This window comes from Cupressus sempervirens, chromosome 5, assembly GCF_028749045.1.
Source record: "Cupressus sempervirens isolate cs-2001-9-10 chromosome 5, ASM2874904v1, whole genome shotgun sequence".
Taxonomy (NCBI): Eukaryota; Viridiplantae; Streptophyta; class Pinopsida; order Cupressales; family Cupressaceae; genus Cupressus; species Cupressus sempervirens.
Window position 1 is genome coordinate 852,078,722 of NC_143122.1, and position 15,810 is coordinate 852,094,531.

The 15,810-nt window shown below is 35.8% G+C and overlaps 1 pseudogene across 1 annotated transcript; it reads left to right on the forward strand.

The window, feature by feature from the left end:
* The first annotated feature begins 598 nt into the window (after positions 1–598).
* On the forward strand, positions 599–13,840 carry LOC149558589 (lipase-like PAD4; annotated as a pseudogene). The gene is made up of 3 exons (XR_016352467.1): positions 599–960; positions 11,840–12,562; positions 12,816–13,840. The product of XR_016352467.1 is annotated as a lipase-like PAD4 (transcript).
* Positions 13,841–15,810: the final 1,970 nt, after the last annotated feature.

Sequence of the window (15,810 nt, forward strand, 5' to 3'; positions counted from 1 at the left end):
AATCTTTTTACTTGTAAAAAAAAAAAAGTTTGGACCTCTACTCAAAATATATTCGACTTCTTTATTTCATTAAAAAGTTTTGACTTCTTTTTTTCATTAAAAAGCCAACTTTTACAAACAATTTTTAATTTCCTAATACTCGATTCAAGTGGTTGTACATGCATCCAACCCTTTACAACAATATACACAAATATTTAAATGAAACCAAATCCTAACTTTTACTTTGAAGCATTTCCCAAACATAGTTGATGACCAGTTGGCCAATTGGCAAGGCCTCACTCAAAACATCTTCAACACAAAAGGTTTAATGAAATAATGAGATCCTCGATCTCGATTCTTCTAGAAGAAAACGCCTTCAAAATAATAAAATAAAATTCACCTCACCTAATAAAATTCAAACGTTGACGTTGCTCATGCCTTTTCATTTTCTCGCAGAAGTCTAGTCTGCTTACTTTCTCCCATCAAATTATTGTCCGCACAAATATAGAAATTGTGGGGAACAACCAAAGAATACGGAAAGCTATATACTCCAGTTTTCACATGGCAGTCTATTCTGCAATTCTAATAAGTTGATCATGATGGGATTTTCTTACCATTTTCCAAAGTTTTCTTGGTACTTTCCAGGAAGAGACATTTTTCATATAATCCTCTCTATTCGTCGTCCTTCACTCTTGTTTCCAGGAAACATCCTGGCAATGTCGTTGCATAAAAGTACCAATTAAAATACGTGTGTTTCAAGGCGAGAAGAAAATCTGTGTCGGTGGATTAATGGATCCGTTCCCATTGCAATGGGCGATTGTTTTCTTGGTCCCAGATAGTAAATATGGAGAGAGCAATATCCAGAATGTGGAAATCTTCTCTGCTGCCCTAAAGGGCGATGATTCTAAACCGGCCCTCGTTCACAAGGGAGCTCTCAACCGATTCTTGTATGTTCTGGAAAAGTCAGATTTCAAGGCCAAGGTAGATATAAGTTTTAATCCATATTATATGGTTGCTTTGTGATGTTCGATTTATGCTCTTGCATTCCAAATTTTGATTACTACCCACTTGCAGTTTTAATCTAAGGAACTTTTCTTTGTTGATGTTGATAGTTAATGAAAAAATGATTAGACTAATACCTGTCATTAAGTTCTTATATATATTATCACGGCTGCTACAAGCACACCCACAATATGATAGAAGTCATCAAAAGTGCAGCAAGCTAGCCCAAAGCTTATTCATGTTGAGCTTGGTAAAAGTTAAACAATTCAATAGATCCACTAGTATGATTATGATCAGTTTCTTGAATCGAAGGAATCTGTCACTCGGGAAACTGAAGCTCCGGGTAGAATAAGTTCACGAGCTTAAATGTCAGCGTTTAGCAAAGGAATGTTAGAATTTTGTAGGTGTATATCAGGTAGCTTTGAGATCTGTCTATGATTTTATGACTCTGTAATTTTGTTCAGAGTTGTGAACTGAAATAAGGCCTTGACGAGATCCTAAAATCTTAAACGGTTTACAACGTTGCTGAGTAATTCATTGTCATTTAAATCTATGATTATAGGGGTTTATGTTACTTCTTTGATATAATCTACTTTAAGGAGAGTGATGTAACTGTCGCTGAGTAAATAAGAAGCTCAAATGTGTTGAATCTATTTGTTAAATGAAAATACATTGAACAGTTTTTCCATTTGAAGGCTGTGATATTGCAATCAGGATTTAACTGTGTAATTTTGAGTCAAACTCATTGACCCATATTTCATGAGTAGTGATTCAACATGAATCCATCTCTCATGGGAATAAATGGAACACTTAGCACTAATTGGATCTAGGTGATGCTCACAGGGGTGAAACACCGGGACTTCCCGAGAGGTCACCCATCCCAGTACTACTCCAGCGAGAGCGTGCTTAACTACAGAGTTTCCTCCATGGTTAAACCCAAAGCTTGCAACCCCATTTGCAAACTTTGGAAATTATCAGCAATATCACAATTTGACTTGCTGTGGAAATTATCTCCTACTTATCATTTGAAGACTGTTATATTGGCTATGGAAAAGTGACGATCTAGATTTGAAAGTTTTTTAACTCTGAAATTCTAATGTAAACAACCGTTATTAAGTAATATAGCAATTTATGGTTTATGATATTTATACTATTTCTAATTCAAGTGAATTGAGTCAAAGTTTATTGTTGTTGGGCAAAGGTCAAGATAGGCATCATAACCTAAAACATATAGGTTTGAATCCAAGTGACAATCTCTTGTATTAACATTTCATAATTTTCAAGTTGTTGTGTCTCAATATTAGTAAATTTAAGGACTCCATATTTTTTAGGCTTAGGGATTATCAAGCAATATTTAGCTGGTCTGCTCAACAAGGAGTTACAACAAATCCCTTGAATTTTTTGCCTTCTTTGTTGCAACCACGATGATACAAGGACTAGTCTCATAACATGAATCAATATGAGGTTTTGAAAGCAGAGACTTGAACTATGTTGTCATGATTGTTGGAATGTGTAATTTCCCCCTCAAATGAAATGTAAAAGCATAATAGAGGATTCTAGAAATTCTAGCTGGATTCACAAATAGGGTTAGGTAAAATTAATATTTAGGTTTGTAAAGTTCTAGAAGTCATTTATGTTTGGATAGTTCTAGAATAGTCTATTTGTTTTATGTCAGTTAATTTAGATGTTTCCAGAAACAATCAAAGACTTCTATAAATAGAGGCATCTTGTAATGTTATTGATATGGACAAAATGGTTACTGAAATATATTAGTGTCACAACACATAGAGTATTTTCCCATTTTAGTTTGTTTTGTCCATCCACCTTTCACAAGGTGTATTAGAGTTGTCCTGGGTTTCTACAAGTGGTATCAGAGCAAGGTTAAGAAAATCCTATCACAAATAGTGATAGACAAGTCAAAGCTAGATTAATTGGGAGAATCCTGTCACCTGTTTTGACAGAAGCAACTAATCAAGGGATAGCTAAAGAAGGAAGGAATTTGTTTGTCATCATTTGTGATAGCAAAGAGATTTTTTTATTTTGCAGAGCAAGGTTATTTGGAGAACCCTGTCACCATTTGTGACAGATGAAGCTATCATCATTTGTGACAAATGAAGCTATCAAGGGGTAGCTGAAATAAGACATGAATTTGATCAAGGTTATTAGTGAATCTTGTCACCAGCATTTGTGACAGATGAGACAAAATTATCAGTGGATCTTGTGAAAAGAGGAAATCCTTGGCAACCAATTGCTCACAAAATGTTTGGAGAAATTGAAGGTTGCAGCCTTGGAAGACACAATTCATGCATTAACAGATATGAAGATTATTGGAAAATAGCATTTTGGCATCAGGAAAAAGAAAGGATTTAGATTTGTATGCAACAACATTTGAGGTTGAAATTAGGGGGAGTGTTGGAATGCGTAATTTTCCCCTCAAATGAAATGTATTTTAACATAATAGAGGATTCTAGAAATTCCAGCTGGATTCACGAATAGGGTTAGGTAAAATTAATATTTAGGTCTGTAAAGTTCTAGAAGTCATTTATGTTTAGATAGTTCTAGAAAAGTCTACTTGTTCTATGTCGATTAATTTAGATGTCTCCCGAAACAATCAAAGACCTTTATAAATAGAGGCATCTTGTAATGTTATTGATAAGGACAAAATGGTTAATGAAATGTATCAGTGCTGCAGCACATTGAGTATTTTTCCATTTTAGTTCATTTTGTCCATCCACCTTTCACAAGGTGTATTAGAATTGTCCTGGGTTTCTACAATGATAAAATATAAAAAGCTCTTGAAACCTATTGATGTGAGTTTTATGCCACAATGATACAAGGAAGTTAGTCTCATAACACGAGTCAATATGAGGTTTTGAAAGAAGAGACTTGAACTATGTTGTCATAATAAAATACAAAATACTCTTGAAACCTATTGATGTGAGTTTTATGCCACCACAACATGCATAATCAAAGGTTTAACATTCCAAGGTAGAACACCAAATTCTAAACTCTCTCTTGGACAAAGACACTACATATGCTAAAGATTAGAAGAAAAGATCATCTGGGTGACTCCAAGGTTCCTTCAAATGGTGGATTTCAATTGTAATGATGTGATGTATTGGTATCAGAGACTTACCTAATTCACTAAGATGCATCAACTTGACTTACAAAATATGACTCCGCAATAAGCAATGAAAATATTTGGACTTCCAACTTGCAAATGAGCTTAAAACTTATGAAGCGAGTTCAAAAATAAGTACTTGAAAACCAAAATTATTTAAGTGAGGAATGCAAAGAACCATGCAATACTCCAAAACAATCACCAATATTCACATGCAAACACAACAATAAATAGAGAGCAATTTTAATAGTATTTTGCCAACACTTTTCCAATGTAACTCTTTCGCTAATGAGGAGATCAAGCCTTTATATAGGGAGCTATATTACAATGAATGACCAAGATTAAATTAGAATCAATAATCTAAATTAATCCATCAAAGCCTTAACAAAGGTTTCCATAACCACTGCTAACCAATATTAAATGCCCACCCAATTATAAAAGAACACCACAATGTGGGTCAATAAGGAAAAGAGCACCAATTGCAATTTTTTTAATGGGCCAATAAAATAATAGGTTAGGCATAACCACTAGATAAAGAGCACCAACAATTTGGCCAACACAAAGAGAGATTAGGTAGAAGCTTGTAGAAGAACAAACCAATAGAAAAATTATATTGCTTCAAGAGCCAATAGGAAAAACCTAGGGTAAGTAGAAACCCTTTACAACTTGGCACTAAATGGGCCAATTTGAATGAAGCACCTCCTTATTAACTGATGAGAAAATTCAAAGTCACATGGGCCAAAAATAAATCATCATCTAACAATTTGTAGCAATATGAATGGAACCCAAAAGAGTGTATCTCCTTATGTAGCAATAAGAATGGGACCAAGATAAACACTACCAAAGATAAAGGATTACAACACAACATTTAGGCCACGCCAATATCAAATCACTAAAGCACAAAAGAAAACCTCATCCAATTAACTAAGGTATCTTAACATCAATGACAACAACAATACATTCCAATAATTTTCTAGTATTAAGAGTTGCATTTGCTTACTTCAAGGATGTACCAACTACTTGAGACTTCTATCTCTTTGAAGGTGGTTTTGTACCCATGTGCTTTTTTCTATTTGTCTCTTTGGTTTGTGAAGCCTTGTCACTACCTCTCTTACTATTTTGGCTTTCCACCCTATTATCCATTTCTTTTGGTTACTCGCTTGATTCTTCCTAAGGCTCTTCTACATCTTTCATCAATTCATATGTCAAAGGAAAACCTATTGCTTTTAGTTTTGCCACCCGCTTGTTCAACCATGCTTTATTAAATGTTTTGATTATCACCATTATTGTATCAAAGCTTTCATCATCTTTATCTAACCAATCAACTACAAATATTGCATCCTTTCTTGATATCTCATAGTCTGCTTAGAGACAATTCCTATAATCTTCAATTTGATCAAGAATTTGAAACCACTTGTAGCTGAAGCAATGCCACCGACATTTGAGAATTTAAATATCTACTCTTTATTTCATGATTATTGTATGCATTTTCTCAATAATTTTCAATATATGACAGGTGCTTATATCTTACTCCACAGGCTCTTTTGATTCGATGGTATGAATGAAAATGAGATCTTCCTCCATATAACCCCAAAGAATAATGCTCAAATCCTCTATTTGCTACTCCTACTACTAGAAGGGATGGACAAGCCTTAATGTGAAGACTAAGCGTGAATGTGATTATTGGTCTATGCTTGTGCTTTAGAATCTTGTCATATGTCACCATTTGTCTTGAAATTTCTTTGACCACTAGCTTGTTTGACGAAAGCCTTGGAAATTTAATTGTGCATACCGTACTCCCCAACACAAAGATGTAGAACTTCCAAAACTGAGCATACCATGACTCATTGTTCTTTACAAACTCCTCTGCCTCTTGATAATCTCTTGCTAGGAGTGCCTTGTACTACTCTTACAATGCGCATGACAAAAACATAATTTGCAATCTTGAACATGCCCTTGTTTTGAAGTTATACTTGTGGATAACAATCATAGATCATGTATTGTCTTGTTTCTATTCCAACTACATGCAAGCATTCCAACCTTTTGTACGTGCACACCCACAACATCATGTGTGATCTCTTATAAAATGCTTTTGATTTCACCATAGTCCTCGGTTGTATATCCAAGTTGTCACTAATTATCATTGCCCAATGAAATTTCTAGCCTGAGTTGATGATGATTTCAATAAAGTAGCAAATCCATGACTCAAATAATGCTCCTTGCGGGCTTCCCATCACTTGGTTCAACATGATTATAAAATCACCTATCTCATCTTTAAAGTCTACCTTGATCGACTTTGGTAACTTGGCATTATTTTTCATTGATTCCAACCATTCAGTGTTGACCAAGGTGGTGTAATCATTATCCCTTTTATCAAAAACTTTTTATGGCAAATTCTTGTGTTCTGGTTATGCCATATTTGTAATATGGGGTATTGAATGCATTACATATGCCACCGGGTTTAAATGCAACCACATATATTCTTGTAGGAGTGAGTACTTGTTTTGTGTCAATATCATATCTCCAGGTGCACTCAACTATTGGTTAAGGTCACTGCTTGGCTTGAGTAAATACAACTGCTTGAACTATTCCACTTTTCACTATCTTCTTTGTCTACAATGATGGATTACGTTGAAACATCTTATATCTTTCTGAATTCATATTGTACAAACCAAGGTTGGTATCAATGATTTTCTTCCAGTTGGTTGTGGAGTTTGCCTTCGGAAGCATATTTTGTGGAATATATTTAGATTGCACTGCTCTTTATTGCCTTGAGCTAATCCCATCCTTGAGTATTTTGGCCTTTTTCTTCGAACCTTCTCCTCCCACCATTTTATAACCTGCCACACAATGTCATTAATTAGATTTCTGCATTTTAAACTTTAGAATCCAGCCCAAATTTTACAATCAATACATGGTGAGAAAAGTCAATTGAATAATGATAACTTCCTAATAAATTAGATCAAAGGTATAACCTCTATGCATCAAGTGGAAACCGCTCATGACTTGAGGAAATTTAGAACTCACTATATGGAAATGCAAGGCCACTTAGGCCAAATAGTGCTTGGTGGAAACTCACACAAACTTAGGCAAAGCATTGCAAATGTCAAGTGGAAAACATTCTCCACTTAGGCAAACTTGACAATGTATAATGGAACGCAAGTATATCTAATGCATGGTGGAAATAAACATGGATTTAGGCAAGTGCATATGATGTGAAGTGGACATCATCATGGAATTAGGTGAACTTAAAGCGTAAGGTGGAAATTCATACCAACTTAGGCAATGTCGAATTGAACTCAAAATCAAGTGATTAAATCTGATATTTTCATCTTTTCAAGTTGACTTGAATCTACACCACAGTTTCAATCATTAATTGTCACCATATTCATGTTTCCACTAAATTGTCAACCCTGATCAAAATTACGTCGAATCTGATTGCACCTCATTAAGTCTATTTTTTATTTTTTACTAAGTCTGATTTGTATGCAGTCCAAGCTCCTTGTCTGTCATTACTAATTCCCTATCTCACTCTCACTGATCAAATTCCAGATACTGAAAAGACTGCCAAACTAACACTAATAATCTAACACCTACAGCCAACTAAACCAACACCTACAATGAAATGAGGGGATCCCCAAATTTCATGAGGTGATAATGGCCTGAATACCTCAAAATAAAAGTAAAATATAAAAGTCAAACACAAACACAGTTATGAATGCAAAGATTCTCTGCTCTAAAATAACATTCTCATTTCAACTCACCTTTCATTTCTGCTATCTGATTATAACAAAACCAAAATTAACTCCACATTCATACGCAACAATGAGACTCAAGTCTACACTACTAGTTCAATGCCCAACTGATATTTGATTTTCATGGCTAGACTCTTTGCACATCCTATTCTCTTTTCATACGCAACATTATCCTTTCCTCAACACCGGAAGCTCCTTGACAATACTGCAGTCCCTCCTTATCAGGACACAACAGATCTGTTAGACCACGTCGCGGACTCATTAGGCAGTGACATCCTACTCCTAGTGCTATTCGGAATCGGGTTCGGGCCCCTGGTCTTCCCAGGTCTTATCCTTCGGTGATGGATTCTTTGTACCGAGAAAGGATATTTAGTCCTTCTCTTGTCTGTTCATTCTCGTTTCCTCTCTTTGCTTTGTTGTTCGCTCTTTCTCGGACACTGTTTGGTGTTCTGGCTGGGTTGCTCTTCTTCCTTGTTGTATCTTCCTTTGTTGGTCTTTTGTTAGACATTAATATCATTATTTTATCTTATCTTATCTTATGCTACTGTCTATATTTTTCTACGGGTCCTTCTCTGGTGTTGCCTCTCACTCACTACCTCCACCCCATCATAACAAAGCCCCTTCCCTTATTATACAGCCATGACCACTTCATTTTCTAGTGTATGGGTTTCTTTATCCCTTCAATTTCTGTGCATTATCACTTCTTCCACACTGTATCCTCTTTCTTCACATGCGACGTTGCCAACTCATCTATTTTGGGCCGAGTCCTTCCCTCTACACAGATCGCACTTCTATGTCTCATAAAACTCATGTGGGACTTATTCACAGGTTTCTTCAATTCTTACAGAAGTTGTGATGGATACCTATACCCTATTTTGATGCTCCCATTTATGGCACATGGGTAGGTAGGATGCTCCTGCATCAGACATTGAAGGTAGAAATAAAATATTTCTAGAGTTAAACTTGAAACCATTTGTAGACAACTGAAAACATTTGTAGACACTGTGTTTGTCTGGATCCACTTTTCTTCTTTTTCTATAAGCATTTTCCTATTCTTCACATCTTGCAACCTCAAAAGATCATTCCCTTCCTTTCTCATTCCTCTACTTCTACCCTTCCTAAGGTTCAATGTATCAAATATGATTTCCCACCATAATAGTGTATCAAAATCAGAATAAATAATTGGATCCATACCTTCTCCTTCAACGAAACAAATGTTTTCCATTACCTCCTTTGTTGTTCTACCTTTCCTTCTCCTTCCACCTTCTACCATTATTTGTCAACTAATTTGATATGCATCAGAAAATTATTTTTGTCAATTTCTCCTTGGTTAATTTCAGCAAAAAAATTACGTCCTTGCTTCATGCCATCTATTCCCTTTAATTTTGTCAACTTCTCCTTGGTTAGTTTCAGCAAAACAATCACGTCCTTGCTTCATGCCATCTATGCCCTTGCATTGCTGGATGCCTTTTCCATAACTCCTTCCAATGACTTTGACTTATGTCTCACTCCATCCTTCATCAATCAATATATATTAGCATACCCATTGTGCACTACTCTCCAGTCAAATTGCCAAGGCCTCCCTAACAAAACATGACAAATATTCATAGGCAGAATATCACACATTATTTCATCATAATACTTCCCTAAATAACATTTTACCAAGCTTTGTTTGCTGACCAAAACCTTCTTGTCATCTTGTAGCCAAGCTATTCTATATTGATGTGGGCGTTTTCTCCTATCTAGTCTCAATTTACTCAGCATCACTTTAGAAAGGAGATTGTCTGTGCTTCCAGCATCGACGATAACATTGCATACCTTGTCTTGACATTTGCATCTTTTTCTAAATAGGTTCTTTCTTTGAGCTGGTTAATTCAACAAGGGTCTCTTGGTGACTAGCGTTTCTCCACTTTTATAGTCCTTCGATTGTGGATACTCAGCTTCTTCATTAATATTCGCAACTCTTTCTTAATCTTACTTTTTTGTTTCTTGTGTTTCCATGTGCTGGACATTCATACGCTTTGTCTTTTTTCTCAGCATTCAAAATGAGTTGTCTTTGTAATTTCCTCTTCCAAATTCTCTACCTAGTCTTCCTCTACCTCTTGAACTTTGATCTCTAGGACCATGTGAATTATCATATTTCTGATTTTTGCTACTGCCTTGCTCTTCTTTTTTCTGATTTGAATCCTCATTCCAAACTCAATATGATCTTCCCTCTTTCTTCTCATCTCGCATCTTCCTCTTTACCTGTTCTCATATTTCTTGTTCAATATTACTTTAATCTTCAAGGCAAACTAGTATGCATCTTTCCTTGTGTAAACTCTCACCAAAGCCATCTCTTTTTATATACTTGGCTTCAACCCAATTATGTAACAACCTACCTTGTATTTGCTGGTCTCGAAATGACCAGTTTGGAATAAAATCCTATATTCTCTTCTGAATATTTTTTCACCTTTCTTCTTCCTTGTCTGAGACCTTACATCTTCTTTAACAAATCTAATTCATATTCAACTGGAATAAACTGCCTTTTCATTTTCTCCACCAGCATATCAGATTTAGTAATCTTGTCTTTACTTCTTTCTCTTTCAAGTTGCTGACAAAATGTTCATTGTTCCACTTGGGATTCATGACAAGGGCTTAACCGCCTCCTGTGTTCTATAAGTTGAGTGGTTGTCTTGGGCACAAACAGATCGGTCTTTGGTACACCGACAACCCCACTCTAACAAGTGGTATCAAAGCTAGGTCACAAGATCGAATCCTTGGACCCTCAGATAACGCTGAGGGGGAGATTGTTGGCAAAATGATCACTGCTCCCCTTAGGATTCATGACATGGGCTTAACTGTCTCCTGTGTTGTATAAGTTGAGTGGTTGTATTGGGTACTGACAGATCGATCTTTTGGTACAACAACAACCCCACTCTAACACAAGTTGCACCTCTTTCACCAAATTGAGGCATGCCCCTTCAACCTGGCCTTTGTGAATCTCACTTTGTGAGGCTCCTCAACTTCTTCAATTCAAAATACTCTTCCATGGCACTTATTCAATCAATTAATTATTTAGAATTCATCTGTCCACTAAAAATAGGGACATCAATCTTTGATCTCTTTCCTATTCTTAACAGTACCCTCACCAAAGGATCATATACAATTACTGCTACTGTTGCATCTTTTTCACCACTTGTATTAATGTCTCTTTCATTATCTTCGTCTTCTTCACTCTTAAGTTACCTCTTCTAATTTCTTCTTATAATGCTTCAGCTTGCCTTCTCAATGCTCTGAAATCACCACCATAGATAACATTTTGAGAAATTCTTCTTTCGCTTCTAATTCCACCTTTAACTCAGCCACACAGGGTTCCTCTTGCATACATTTTTTCATAAAACTCACAAACTCAATTCTAGTGCAAACTCCCTCCTATTGGCAAATCTACCTGCACACTCAGAATCAACCCTAACTGAAACCGTTGATGGAATTCAAAAACTACAGCCAAAATACAAGACTCAAACACAAACACAGTAATGAATGCAGAGAATCTCCGCACCAAAACAACATTGTCATTTCAACTCACCCTCCACGCACTGTTATCTGATTCCTCTACCATCAATTCTCCTCTCTCATCGCAATTAAAGATGCAAACCTTTCAACTTTGACCTGCTTTAGGGGCGTTTCATTTCTTCAAAATGGAAGTTGAATGGTTAGAAGACCCACATGGCACTTATTTGCACTTTCCTTCAGTCTTACAGAAGCTGTGATCAATACCCATACCCTGTTTTGATGCTGACAGGATGCTTCTGCATCATGTCATTATGGTGATGCTCCAACTCTAGCACACAGTCATGCAACATTTGACAAATATCAGTTATAGTCAATCAGATATTCCTTGATTGTTCAATACCTGCCGAAAGGGACTATTTTACTTTAATGAGTAGAGATCGAAGATTATAAGTAGAATTTGATTCCCTTTCTTTCTTTGTTCCTTCAGGTGCAGGGTTTAAAGGAACAGGCCATTATATTTGTGGGCCATTCCATAGGAGGTGCAGTTGCAGCCCTGGCCACTATCTGGTTTCTGGAAAAGCGATTGAGAAACTCCAATTCCTTTTGCATTACATTTGGTGCTCCTCTGTTTGGAAATGACACAATTCAGGAGACAATTGGGCACGAGGATTGGTTGGGTAGATTTTGTCATGTTGTCTCCAAATATGATATTGTTCCAAGGATGTACCTTGCACCATACAAATCAATTGTCAATTCTTTGGAAATAATTGTACCTCACTGGTGGAGAGAAATGGGCATTGACTGTGCTGCTATATCACCTATTTCTATCTCACAAGCCTGCGTGATTCTTGTTAACAATGTCCTGAAGTGCACATCTACCATAGCAAACGATTACCCTGGAGTAGCTGATAGTAGAAGCCCGTTTGTACCCATCGGTACTTACATTTTCTGTTCAATCGATGGTGCAGCTTGTTTTGATGACTCCTTGGCTGTCCTTAAGTTGTCGCATTTCAGTATGCAAAGCCAAGAAGGAATACCATTTGATCAAATTGCGGACATTTCTATTTCAGAGCACACAGATTATGGGCATATGTTGGAAGGTATTGATGAATCCTTGCTAAATGCAAGAAAGTTCGCAAACTTTGTCTCAAACTCCTCATTTGAGATGGGAATAGCCTTGGAATTGGAAGCAATCGGTGTTGCAGCTCAGGTAATCTCATTTATTGTTCTTTAACTTTTTTTCATGCATCAGAGTTGCATTAATCGTGCATTGAAATCATAGATAAAATATGCAAAAGTTGTTTTCTTTTTGACATTTCATTAGTTGCTCTACTACATCTTTAACAGATCTTTTGGAATGCATTTATTAGTTGTTCCACTTACCATTGGTTTCTATAGCTCTTACAGCTTCTTGAATCTCTGAATTCATTCCTCCTGAAGTTGTTTCCTTTCTCTGAATGCAGGACAATCATGCATTTTTTGCACTAAAAAAAGCTGGAGAGCGAAAAATGAGAAAGACACGAACACTGAGAAACTCAATGAGGAGTTGAGCAAGAACCAAAGTTATATGGCCGAGTTGGAATGGTATAAAACGCGTTGTAAGGACAACAACACTGGCTATTATGATGCTTTCAAACAACATGATGGAAGGCCAGTCTTTCATGTAAATTTGGCTAGAACAAAGTTGGGCGGCTTCTGGGATGGGATCGTAGAGATGGAAGAGAAGCATGTGTTGCCCAGTGACTTCCGAACCAGGAATAAATGGATCAATGCTGGCACTGCATATAGAAAAGTTGTAGAACCACTGGACATTGCATACCACTACCGTACGGATAAGGGAAACAAAAGTTATCTTTCAGATGGGGTTCGACCGCATCGTCACATAGTTCTGGAGAAATGGATGAAAGATAAAGAGCAGACTCGCACTAGTGGACGAAAAAAGAGCTGCACAAGTTTTGCATCCTTAACTGAGGATACGGTATTTTGGGCTCGTTTGGAAGAGGCTTGCAAAGCACCGATAAGTCCCGAACAAGAAGACTTCGAAAAATATGTTGGGCGTATGATTTCAGATAAGAGTATTTCTGTTCAGGTGTTTTTGGAGCAGAGTAGCTTCGTAAAATGGTGGGAGCAATACAGCCATATCCAACTTCGATCCCCACAGTGGACATCAAGCTCTCCATTGTTCACCTTCATGTCAAATGAGAGTTGGAAGCAGAAAACTTAGGAGGGTGGCTTTTGTGGACTATATTTCACAAACTTTTGGTCTAGTTTTCACACGCAAAAACAATGTTATAAAAGTACTACCCCGAGAGATATCATGGAGTATACCTAACTAGTATATGGGTTGTCAGTTCTCTTATATTCAGCTTCAGTTTGTTTGGGAATCAGACAAGTAACTTTTGGTGTTATTCAAATGCTTTTATTTGTTATAACAGTTCTATTACAGTATTGGATTTGATTATTATTATTAATATTTTTCTATTGTATTTGGATTTCGTGTATTTTTTTCTGATGCATTGTGATATTGCTATCAGGATTTAACGGTGTGATTTTGGGTCAAACACATTGACCCATGTTTCATGAGTAGTGATTCAACATGAATTCTTCTCTCATGAGAATAAATGAAACACTTAGCACTCATTGGATCTAGGTGATGCTCGCAAGGGTGAAGCACCGAGACTTCCTAGGAGGTCACCCATCCTAGTACTACTCTAGCCTGAGTGCCCTTAACTATGGAGTTTCCTCCATCGTTAAACTCAAAGCTTGCAACCCCATTTGCAAAACCTTCACCGAGTGTTGTGCCTTATGAACCATTCATTAGAAAGCCCCTTATGCTCATTAATTGTTCTTATTAGATTTTTCTCACTTGTATTTTATATGAAGGATTGGAGAAATAAGATTTCTTTATAAAGGTGAAGTTTTAGTAGATAATTTGTGTTAATAATATATGTTTCATGTTGGATGAGCAAGTGATTTTTTTAAATTTTTAACAAACTTTAGATGCACAAAAGTCAAATTGTGAATTGATAAATGACATTTTCTTTTAGTTAAGTTTGATTTTGTTCTTGATCTCTATATCTGTTTATCTATTCATATTTTTATTCAGTTCTACACATTCATTCTCATGATAGATTTACTCAAGTATTTATTTTTAGATATCCAATAGCATTATATTCTATAACCTAGTTAAAGATTGGATGCAAGGACTTTCAAGGATCATAACTTTTGACTTCAAAGTACATTTTTAAAAAAAATTGACAAGGAGTTTCATCACGAGGAGTTATTTGAATTTCAAGAAAATTCGTTTAGATCTTTAAAATTAGTTTTTAGTGTTCTTTAGGACTTTTCAAAAGTTTTTCTTATAACTTTGAAAATTAGTTTATAATTTCAAAGATTAGTTGGCAATTTTTTTATTGTAATTTATGAAAGCTTTTGGAAAAAATCTATTTTTCTAGGGGTTGATTTGAGAATTGCCAAAAGTGATAAAATCAAAAAATTGTGAAAATATGTCAAAAATAATTTATTTTTGAAGGTTTTCCTTTTATTTAAGAATCTATAGATCATTGTAAAAGGGTATTTTCATCAGTCATTTGGTAGAAAAGTTGGAAGATGTTTGGGGGAGGAAAAGGAAGATGATGTGTTAATGGCCTATGTATAGATAAATGCAGAGTCAACAAAGCCAAGTCCCAAAACTTACATAATGATCAGACAATCAAGGATTAATACAAGAAGAGAGAATAAGTCTCATGAAGAGGAAAGCCAAAGGGATGCAAATCAATATGGAGGGCTTGAAGAAGAACAAATTGAGGGTATGAACTTAAAAAATGTGATGTTTATGGCTTTAGAAGGTAAAAATAAAAGGATCAAGATTGATGTTTCAAACAATACATGTAATATTAAGCCAAAATATTTGATAGATTGGGCGAATGAGATGTGACTATCTTTTGAATGGGAGCCAATAATAGAGGAATAGAAGATGAAATTTGCATGCACAAAATTGAAGGGTTATGCAATGATCTAGTGGGATCAACTTGAAAAGGAAGAAAACCAAGGAAATAGAGGAATAAGGACAACATATGGAGTAAAATGGAAAATAAGATAAGGGAAAATTTCTTGCCCATAGATTATGCTCAAACCCTCTTTCCTAAATTTTAAAATCCGAAGCAAAACTCATCCTATGTGCAAGATTATACAAGTTATCTATATGTATAGAATCATCAAGAAGATGATGCACATATGGCTTCTAGATATATGAATGGGTTGAGATTTACTATTTAAGGTGAACTAAGCATGCATTGTGTCAATAATATGGAAGAGGCCTACCAATTAGCTGTAAAAGATGGAGAAAAATAAATTAGGCAATATCTTTTGAGGAATAGAGAAAGACAAAGGGATACATTAACCCCATTTCAAGGATGTTCAAATTATAGAAAGGTGGATTCATCTCATGGGTTTGCA